This window comes from Aquila chrysaetos, chromosome 5 (genome assembly GCF_900496995.4).
Source record: "Aquila chrysaetos chrysaetos chromosome 5, bAquChr1.4, whole genome shotgun sequence".
NCBI classification, from domain to species: Eukaryota; Metazoa; Chordata; class Aves; order Accipitriformes; family Accipitridae; genus Aquila; species Aquila chrysaetos.
The window spans coordinates 65822862-65832849 of record NC_044008.1 but is presented as its reverse complement, the minus strand read 5'-3'; the positions used below and the strand labels follow the sequence as shown (position 1 = coordinate 65832849).

Below are 9988 nucleotides of genomic sequence, written 5' to 3'. Positions count from 1 at the left end.
AAGAACTCGGATAAATATGTCCTCTGCATAAAATCAGAGTTGGTGAAAATCAGCAGCTGCTGCTGGGGAAATGGAAGCAGGGCAGAGAAGATCGGACACAGGAAAGCTGCTGGATAAACGCCTGCTCATGTTATCTGCACAAGCATGTAACCTGAGCTGCTGTCAGTCACAGGGCTTGAAGAGACAGGACAACCTGTCGTCTCTGTGTGTGAAACCAGGTTATTCTCAGCAGGTACGTTGTAGGAGAGCCCAAAAGCTCCATGCGGGACTGCAAACATCCAACTTGTGGAACAGAGGCAATGGTCATGTGCTAGATACTAAAGGGATAGGGCAGAGGTGAAGATGTAGAAAGCTGAATTTGGAGGAAATGAGAAAAAGAATAGGGTTTAGGCCTTGGCTCCTTGTTGAAAAGGAGCCAAAGGATTAAATTCTGCTGATGTGGATGTTGGATACTTTGCTGCAAGTGTGGATATTTGGGCATGAAGAGGTTAAGCTGTCTACGCTCTTTTGTTTTGCCCTGCCTCTCCCTTCAGAAGAAGATTTGCCTATAAAGTTATTTTTAGATGCCTTGTGAGCAAGTTTTGTGGGAAGACAAGCAGCCAGCAGCCCCCGGCGAGCTGCTAAGCCCACCCCTCTCAGCTTACAGCATGTAATTAGCAGATAATCATGCCAAAATCGCAGACTCCAACAGGCTAATTTTATCGCATGTGCTGACATCGGTAAGCTTGTTGAAAGTAAGTTGTGGGTTGTTGGTTAAATGTGTTTCCTCACTTGTTTATGAGCTTGTGTTCCTGCGTTTGCTGTATAAAGGCAAGATCAAATGCAGGTCTTGTCGTTTAGCAGCTACTGGTGTTTTGATTAGCTTAGATAACACAGGACATTTCCTAGCATTAAAACTGCATTTTATTAAGACGTGGTTGCTGCTAATAGTATTTCCAATAACGCTGTTGTGTTTTGCTGCAGGGTTGGTATGGAGGGTGTTTGAGCTTTGATTCAGCAATATATTCAAGCACGTGCTTTGAGGTGTACTTATTCAGCTAACATGTAATTATCTATTTATAAATGTATATATAAAAAACTGTAGGTGCCTGCTGGAATTGAGCTGAAATTTCCCATGATCTAAATGGGAATTAAGCATGTATTTTTAAGCTACATTTATACTTAGGAGTTTTGCTAATTTAGGGCCCTAGTAACTGCTGCAGTTTTCTTTAGCAAAGAAAAATATTATGTGTCTGATGGTTGGGCTGAACAGCCTTCAGGACCTGCATACCTCTCTTACTGATGTGATAAAATAAAGATACTTCTTAATAGAAAACACAGCCCAGAGTCATCCATCTGGGTACAATAAATCTGAGACAGGTAGATACAATAAAAACTATCACTATTTCCTCCTGATAATAGGAAGATTAAGTTGGCCGAGGTTATGGGGTCAAGAATAGGCTCAGTAACAGGAATCTTTGGGAAAGATGACCTGAAGAATGTAAGAAATGAGCCCGACCTCCTGCTGCCTGATTTCTTGCCCACGGGCTTGGAAAATCTGACTATGGGAGAGGTACCAGCGTGCAGCAGGAAAAGGTGGTCTGGGCTGTCCCAGAGGTCAGCCAGGGAAGGGGAGCGTTTGGGTTCCCTTGGTTCACAGAACTGCCTTTTGTAGGGTAAGTTTCTCTGCTTGAGGGCATTTTAAGCTATTGTGGACAGCTGAAGATTTGGGAACAGTCCTGTGGTGGCCAGAGGAAAAGCAAGGGGGGACCTATGAGGTCTTTTCCCTTTACGGGTGTCTCTGGTTTTGCATCAGGACATTTAATGAATAGTATCATCCACCAAAATGGTTCTCAGTTCCTGCCCAAGCCTCTTCCTTGCAACATTTTGGATCTGGCTTTATAGAAGCAGATGTCAAGCGTGGGAATCAGCCTCCCTCAGGTGAGCATTTAGTGTTTCACAGGAGAGAATAGACCTTTGTAACCTGTTTTCATTTTCTGAACACTTACTGTGACAAAAAAGTGTCTGTAGCTGAATTGGACAGACATTGAGGATTTGCTGCAATATTTATCCAAGTCCATATGGCTCTTGGCTATAAGGTCTTGCATATAGTCTCACCTGTGAGTTCAGATCTTTGTGGTAGTATCTTGTGTTTTGGGGCTGAATAAGAAAAGCAATGGGGGAAATAATAGTTCAAGCTGAAGCAATAAAAACCCAAAGTGACCCTTTGCTGATAGCCCAGCAAATAAATATTTGTCTAGGAGATAAACCTGGTTCCTTTTTTCTCTAATCATAATGGAGACTGCATGCATAGAGGAAATATCCCTTGTGAAAGCAAGCCAACATCACTGGGCTCCAGGCATGTTCGAGTACTCTCTCTGCCTGTCATATGGCAAATTAATTCAATGGCAGAATATGGCACCATTGCCTCAAGCAGGCAAGTGCCATTCTGCAGGAAGCATAGTTCATTCTAATAGCTGGCTCGTGAGCAGCGTATCAGAGTAGCAATGAAGTAACATCTTGCATGCAGGAGAAGTGGCAGTAGCTCCAGAGATGGGATTGCTAGTCTGGTTCCATCACAAGTCCCCATTTTCCTGTCCATCCATCTAAAGTTCACTTGGAAGCAGTCATTGACTGCTCCATCCATTCAGATTCAGGCAGTCTGAATTTGTGAGTCTTGTCCAGGTCTCCATTGACACTGTTTTTTGTTGTCTAAAGCTGTCTGTGGCTCTTTAGAAAGAGAAAAAGACCTGTTAGTGGAAGTATCACCATATCTTCCTTTGGGCAGATAATGACGAGGAATGGGACAGCTACCAACGAGGGTGCCTGTCCCATAACTTTGGGGTGTGATGTCACTTGATACTCATTTGAACATATAGACTATTTTTGCCAGTAGCTTGTCAAGAGCTTGATTTACTCTGTAGCAGAAGGAGGTGGGAGGAGGAAAACCGTCCAACACACTCATGGGATGTGTTTGGGTTCATTTCCAGAGCTGTTTGGGGGGACAGCACTGCTGTCACAGTATGGATGGTTGTTTCAGTTGCGATCCAGCTCCCAATGGAACTGCAGTTTCATTTTGCCATGACCCTGTACTGTTGCAGCCACATCACGTGGCTGGCTCACTGTGAGATGCTGAGTGCAAATGATGTGATGGTCCAGGCTCCAAGCGCACTTAGGGGCAGAACCTGGTCAGCCTTCGCTGCCGTCCTTTGAAGCTGAACTCTTCCAATGAAACATTTCACTGTGGAAAAAATGGTAAATTCTGATAAAAACAAGATTCATTAGAGTTTTTCCAATCAGATCTGTTTATTGCACAGCTCTCTCAAGAATCACAAATTATTAAAAACTAATTACATTCACCCTTTTGACTTGGCTTCCAAGTCAGATCTGAAGACAGGCAGAAAAGTTACTGTTGGTAGTTCAGATCCTGCCAAAAACCTCATGAGAACCAGCTACTGAGATTTCTGTGTTTAAGCACTGACAGATGGAAATGGTATCTGATGCTTTAGCGTTCTTTAATTGAGCACTCAAAGGCATGACAAGGTCCAATGGCTGGAAACTGAAGCCAGAAAAATTCAAATTGGAAATAAGGTACAAATTTTTAACAGTGAGAGTAATTAACCTCTGGAACAGTTTACCGGGGTATGTGATGGATTCTCCATGGTTTGATCTCTTCAAATCAAGAATGCGTGTCTTCAGAAATACTCTGTAGCTCAAACAGAAGTTAAGGGGCTTGATACAGATTTTTTTTTTTAATTGCAATTGCATGACCTGGACGATGAAGAAGGTCAGCCTATCGTATCTGAAGAGATAAGAATCTGTGAATCTGAACCCAAACATGATCCCTTGATTCCAAGCCCTGCATTTAAACTTAATCCGGACCTAAATTTCCCCCTGTTCATTCAGTCTGCTCAGAGAAATAAAGGGGATTTTCTAAGTCAGTCATTTGGAGAGTTTAATGCAGTCTTTTCTTCTCAGCCCAGGAAGTTCTACAGGGATTTTGGCTGAGAGGCTGAAGAGCTTGAACCTTCACTTTGGGCCATACAGAATGGCTCTTTCTCAGCCCGGATCTCAGGTGGTTGTTGAAGTCCCAGTTTTATGTGGTTATCTAGAGCTGGCCCCATGGTCAGAGGTGTTGCTGAGCAGTTGCACCTTTGGGAGCCAGGTATTCACTCCCCATTTCCTCATGGTTCCAGGAACACCTTTCTCCCCTGCTTGTAATTGTGGGGATTCTGCTCATCTTTAAAGTTAAATTTATCTCTGTGCCATGCAGCTCTTATGCTCTCTGGAGTTAATTAGTGGTGCTGCAAAAGCTGAATCATGAAGTGCATCATTAAGAATGGTGCACAGGTTAGAAAAAAGTAAGGCCAGCAATGTTTCAGGCACCTCCTTTTTGCTGAGGTTACACACACTATTTCCCTGGTTTCACTTTTTAATGGCACGTTATAACGACTGGTGTCTCAGCCACAGGGATTGGATGCTCTTGCCAAGAAAAACTGGCAAGACAGAAGGTGGAGGAGGTCCATTAATTGGGTCCAAGTACCAATTTCTCTAGAGGGGCTTTTCTTAACAGAGAGAAACTGTTCGGCACTACAGGGGCAAAGCATACCTGCAGAGCAAATGGCTTTTCTGCGTCTGAAGACATCTACAGACCATGGTAATAATGCAGCAGAAATATCAGAGCTTGATTTTAAGGGACACCTGAGAATGCAAAGGAATTGCTCTTTATTAAAAAGCCCAGACCAGAGTCTCTCTTGGTGCATATCGAATACAGATTCTTTCACAAGGATCCGTTGCTGGAGTGGGGAGGAGGGAGGGGTGGAGAAAAGGAGACAGGGAGGGAATTTAACCCTTAAGGGCCTTCCCTTGAAAACCTTGCTTTGCAAAGAAGTTGTTGCCACAGGAGCATCTCCTCACCAATGAGCGAGTTATTTGCTGTGTCTATAGAGAGCAGCTGGCATGCTTTTGTGGGAGAGCTGTTTGTCTCTCCTGTTTCACCGTGTTAAAGCAGATCATCCTGTGTATTCTGGGTTGGAGGGAGAATGTAAGGAAAGTCTTTGCATGACCTCTCTAGGCTCAGTCATACAAACCTGAGCACCCTAATGACTGTTTGGTTGTGTATCATCTGCTTATTGCAGTGCTCAGAAGTACCCTTAGGTTTGGGGGAGCATCCGACAGAAGATTAACATAGCATTTGGGGCTGCTTCACTAGGACCACAGGTCCTCAGGTTTTTTTATAGTACCCTTGTTGGACAAGCTTTTTGGGGTTTGGTTAAACCACTGTCTTCTCTGCTGTGAGCGAGGCAGAAGAAACCCCAGAGCAGACAACCTGCCCCCAAAAGTTTCCTCCTGACCTCCCTAGCTGGGAGCTGCCTCAGACTCCCCGTGTGATGCTGGGAGACACTGAATGCAGATAAGCACTTCAGTGTTTTGTGTTGGACCTTTGGATGTTGTGGGTCTCTCCAGGACTGTTTGCTGACTCCTGGCATTCGCGACTACCTTTGTTCTCAAAGAGGTCTTTGCTGCTTCTCTGCCACCCAACATGCTCAATATTGAGATCTCATCGTCATCATGTACTTTGGTATTTGGGTAGGGGAAACCTGGCAGACATGGTTGTTGGGGAGGCTTTGGAGCATTCATGTGCTGGCTGCTCTGAAGTGTTTGCTGCCTGGAATGATTGTTTTGGGAATGGCTGTGCCAGCTCTATGTGGTGTTGTTCTGAAGCCTTGGACTAGCTCTATGGAACTTCTTCATGGTCCTTTGTTTTTCTGGAGGTGGATTGGATGGGCAAACATAACACAGCACAAAGCTTGTGTGTTACTATCCATAATGTGTGTAGACACAGGTCAAAGGTTAGCTGGAAAGAGCTGAAGGCAGTGATGGTCTTTTTTAACTCTAGAAGATGCCTAGCAGTTTTTGGTTGGGCAAAACGCTACCCCGGTGTCCTGCTGCTAACAATACAGAGGCACCTAATGTGTGCCACAGCCACCAGTGGCCTGTCTCGAAGAGCATCCTGTGATGGCTCATTCCTCCTTCAGTTCTGCCTCAGCTTATGGTCCCGTTCCTGCCAGCCTGTTGCCTTCTCTGTGCCACTACAGCCCAGGAGAGTGGCCAGCTGAGGAAATGCATGGTCTTCAACCCCATTTGGGGCAACTTGCCACTTCTTTTGCATTTCGAGGTAATGTTTGTGTCACAGATAGGGATGACTCCAGCATGGGAGGGCATTGCTGGGGCTTCCTGATCCAGCAACAGCAGAACTGAGCATGCCAGCAGAAGGATTCACTTGTGATGCCCATTGCAGCATGTTTGCTGCTTACTGATCTGAGTCTTTGACCTTCTGCACACAGAAGACAAAACCTTCATTTTCTCTTGTTCCCAGTATCTTTATTTTCCTTCAATACATACATGACATCCCTTATCAGTGTTGTGGAATTCCTTGCTGCTGACTTATATTCATTGCTATTAATGTTTCTTGTCTTCCATGGGCAAGAAGAATTATTTATTACTTTATGATTTGGCTTTCCCTTGGCCTCCAAGCCAGAGCAGCTTTTAGCCAGCACAGCCTTCTTTCTTTTCCGTGGGATTGTGGTTCCTCTGCGTAGGCAGTAAAAAGGTCTTGAACAGTTCCCAATTATCATTCACAGATTCCTGCTCAAATTCTTTCTCCCAATTGTTTTGCTTTGTAATTATTTTCAGCTTTGTTAAGCTGGCATTTTAAATCATCAAGTAGATACATTACTCGTTTGGACTTTATTCTATTTGCACATAACAAATGTAATCAAATCAGTCTCTTGTACCTAAGCTGCTACTATATTTTCACATTCTGTCATCAGTTCCCCTTGATCTGTAAAAATGAGGCCTAATATAGAATTTCTTCTATGTTAGATGCGATTGTTTTTGTGTCTGGATATTTTCAAGTATAATTTTAGGAATTCTGAGCACATTTTTAGTATTTGCAGCACAAGGCTCCAACATATGGTTTTCAAAATGAAATCCCCATAGAAATGCAGCTCTCTTTCTTGAGTGATATAATTATATTTACAATAGATCAGTGCTACATGAAAATGATAGCATTGTTAGTAATATTTTACAGAATTTTGAAGAGTTCAATAAATATTTCTGTTTCTTACGGGGAAAAGGGAGGTTGTGTGATCATGTCCTTTAACAATAAAACACCTTTTATATTGAAAGAATGTTATATAGCAGCTCTTAATTAGAGATAATAAATACCAGCAAGTTACAGCTATGTGGAAGAAGTTTAGTTTTGTACCATTATTTTTTAAGGGATAAACAAGGTGGCTCACATAACTACGGATTTTTCTGCCTGACATTAATCCTAGACAAAATAATGGAATTGCTGATAGGGCATGTAATTAGTAAAGAATTAAAGGGATTAATGTAAGTAGTGTCAATCAACACAGGCTTATAGAATATGGTTCTTGTCTAATTAGATTTTTTTTTCCATGAAGATTACAAGTGGTGTTGATAAATGTAATAGTACTGATGTGATAAATTTCTGGAAAGGCCTGAGGATCCTGGTCCAATCTCATGTCTGACCCTGCTTTGAGGAGCAGGTTGGACTAGGTGACTTCCCGAGGCCCCTTCCAACCTGAATCACCCTGTGGTCCTGTGAAAGTATTGCCTTTGGCTATCAATAAGTTCTTACACAAGGCTGGAATGATAGAAAACCAATTAGGCATCTCTGAAATGGATAACAAACTGCTGTGGTCTCCAGTTTTAAATGGGAATTTGTCAGTGAGTAGAGGTGTTTCTAATGGAGTCCTGGAGTTATCACGGATCTATCCTTGAGATTAGGTCAAAATCTGAAGAAGAGATAACTGAAATAAAAGACAGATTACCAGTGCAGAATGATTTAGATCCTATTAGTAACCTGGATGAAAATGACCAATGCATTTTAATAGGACCCATGTAGAGCTGGGCCATATCCTGGGAACTGATGACTCTGAAAAAGATGTGTGAAGCTGTGGGGACCATCAGCCAAGTGGCAAAGAAGGGAAACGTCATCTTTGGGTGTATAAAAAGAGGACTATAGGAGACAAGGAGGAAGGTGCTCTTCCTGCAGTTTCCAGTTGTGGCTTTGGTAGTTTGAGGAAGATGCTGATAAGTTGGAGAGAATTGAGAAAAAGGTTTTAAAAATTGTTAAATGATTGGAAAGCACATCTACCCACCAGAGACTGAAGGAGACAGTTTGCATCGCCTAACAAAGAGGAAGGTGATGGGGAGACTTGAACACCCTGGTGGAGAGAAACATAAATACAATAAAAAGGCTGACTTAGTCCAGCAAACAAACATGCAATAAAAAACAGTGAGAGATACTGAAGGTAGGTAAACTCAGACTAGACATAAAACACATTTTCAGCAGTGAGCGCAATTAACTACTCACAACAGTGCACTAAGAAACATGAAGCTTTCTGTTTCATTGGAAATTTTTACATGTTTTTCTTTTCCTAAAATACCTACTCTAGTTTTAGAAGGATCAGTTCTGGGAAGTCTTATGGCTTGAGTTATCCAGGGGGTCAGAAGTGAAAAGCATGGTCTCATCTGGTTTTGTCATTGATTAATCAAACAACCCCTGACACTACGTATGCTACCAGCTCAGCTGTCCGTGTGTCACAGTGTAACACAAGAGGTGGCTTCACAAAAATAGGCTGATCTAGAAGTGAATTAGGACTTCTATTTGTTTCTTACCAGCTTAGATGAGGATTTCTGGAAGAACCAATAAACTGGGGACTGAATTTTCTGAAAACCTTGTTATTTATTAAAGCGTTCCAGATACAGATTAATTCACTTAGCTTCATATTGATTCCTTCACCTGCTTTGAGACGAGAAGTGCATCCACGCAGACAAGTGGCTCGACAGGCTCCTCGCATCGCTGCATCTCCTGGGAGCCTGTTTTAGGGGACATCTCCAAACCATTTGTGCAGCCACTTAACTTGGTTTAGAAACATATGGAGGTAAATCAACACAAATCCCACTACTGTGGACATTTTAAAATCAAGTTACATGTCTTAAATCACTTCAGGCTTTATCATTTCATAATCTAGCCTGTTACTGCAGCATGCTGGGAGCAGCAGGGACTCCCACAGCACACGCACCCAGGCAGTTAACGTCAGTCTGTGCAGCACAGATTTGTCCCCTGTCAACCCACACTGTCACCAGGAGGTACTGATGTTTTCCACTTACTAAAGAGACACCTGAGACTAGATGCAATGTTCAGAAGGTAAAGTCAGGAGAGATGAACCCCTCCCAGGACATGTGCCTGCAGGTTGCTGAGCCAGCATGTCCCCACTGGTCAGCTGATGTCCTAATGGACCACCACTCCATTTCCCTTTCTACCCAATGTGGCTGTTAATTTACATAGTGATTTAGCTCTGAAAGTCCCCGAATGGTTTTAGACTCCTGAATATTTTGAAGAATTCACCTAGACACTTGGAAATAGTAGGAAAAAAGAACAGGAGTGTATAAGTGAATGTGATTAACGGGTCATGGTTATTCCCAGATCCTTCTCTTAAATATAATTAGTTCATTACAATACATCCATGTTACAGAACTTCTATAAACAAGCGTTAACGCCTGTCTACTCAGACTCTTTAAAGTCCAGATCTTGGAGAGGAAAAAAGATTTGGAATGGAGAAAAACAGCAATTAGAGTTAAATAGCAAAATGGATAGTTAATGTGTAGCAAGGAAAACTCCTTTTAGTGGAAAATGTTTTTTATGTTACCTTTTGTAAGAAAACAGTTTTCCATACTTGTCAGGCTTGACAGTTAAAGTTAATGGTGTTAAAAAACAGAGTACTGAAAAATGTTCCCTTCAGTGTAAAAGATTTATTCAATGAGAGTTTGCTTGAAAAGTTATTTTGGCTAACGGTGCTGGCTTTTGCCTAATGCTTGGAACAAAGATCCTTGCTGTGTTACCAGGATGGGGACAGCCCCAAATTCATGACTTCCCAATTAAGATGACATGACCTATTTTCTTGTATTGCTGACC

General features: G+C 42.5%; 1 long non-coding RNA gene across 4 annotated transcripts in view; it reads left to right on the top strand.

Annotated features, from left to right (window-relative positions):
* Window positions 1-306: 306 nt before the first annotated feature.
* Window positions 307-9988, top strand: part of LOC115341743 — a 101634-nt gene continuing 91952 nt past the window's right edge. For all 4 annotated transcript variants that reach the window (XR_005932497.1, XR_003923514.2, XR_003923516.1 and 1 more), the window contains exon 1: window positions 307-734. This is a non-coding gene — a long non-coding RNA (uncharacterized LOC115341743). The remainder of the gene's footprint in view (window positions 735-9988) is intronic.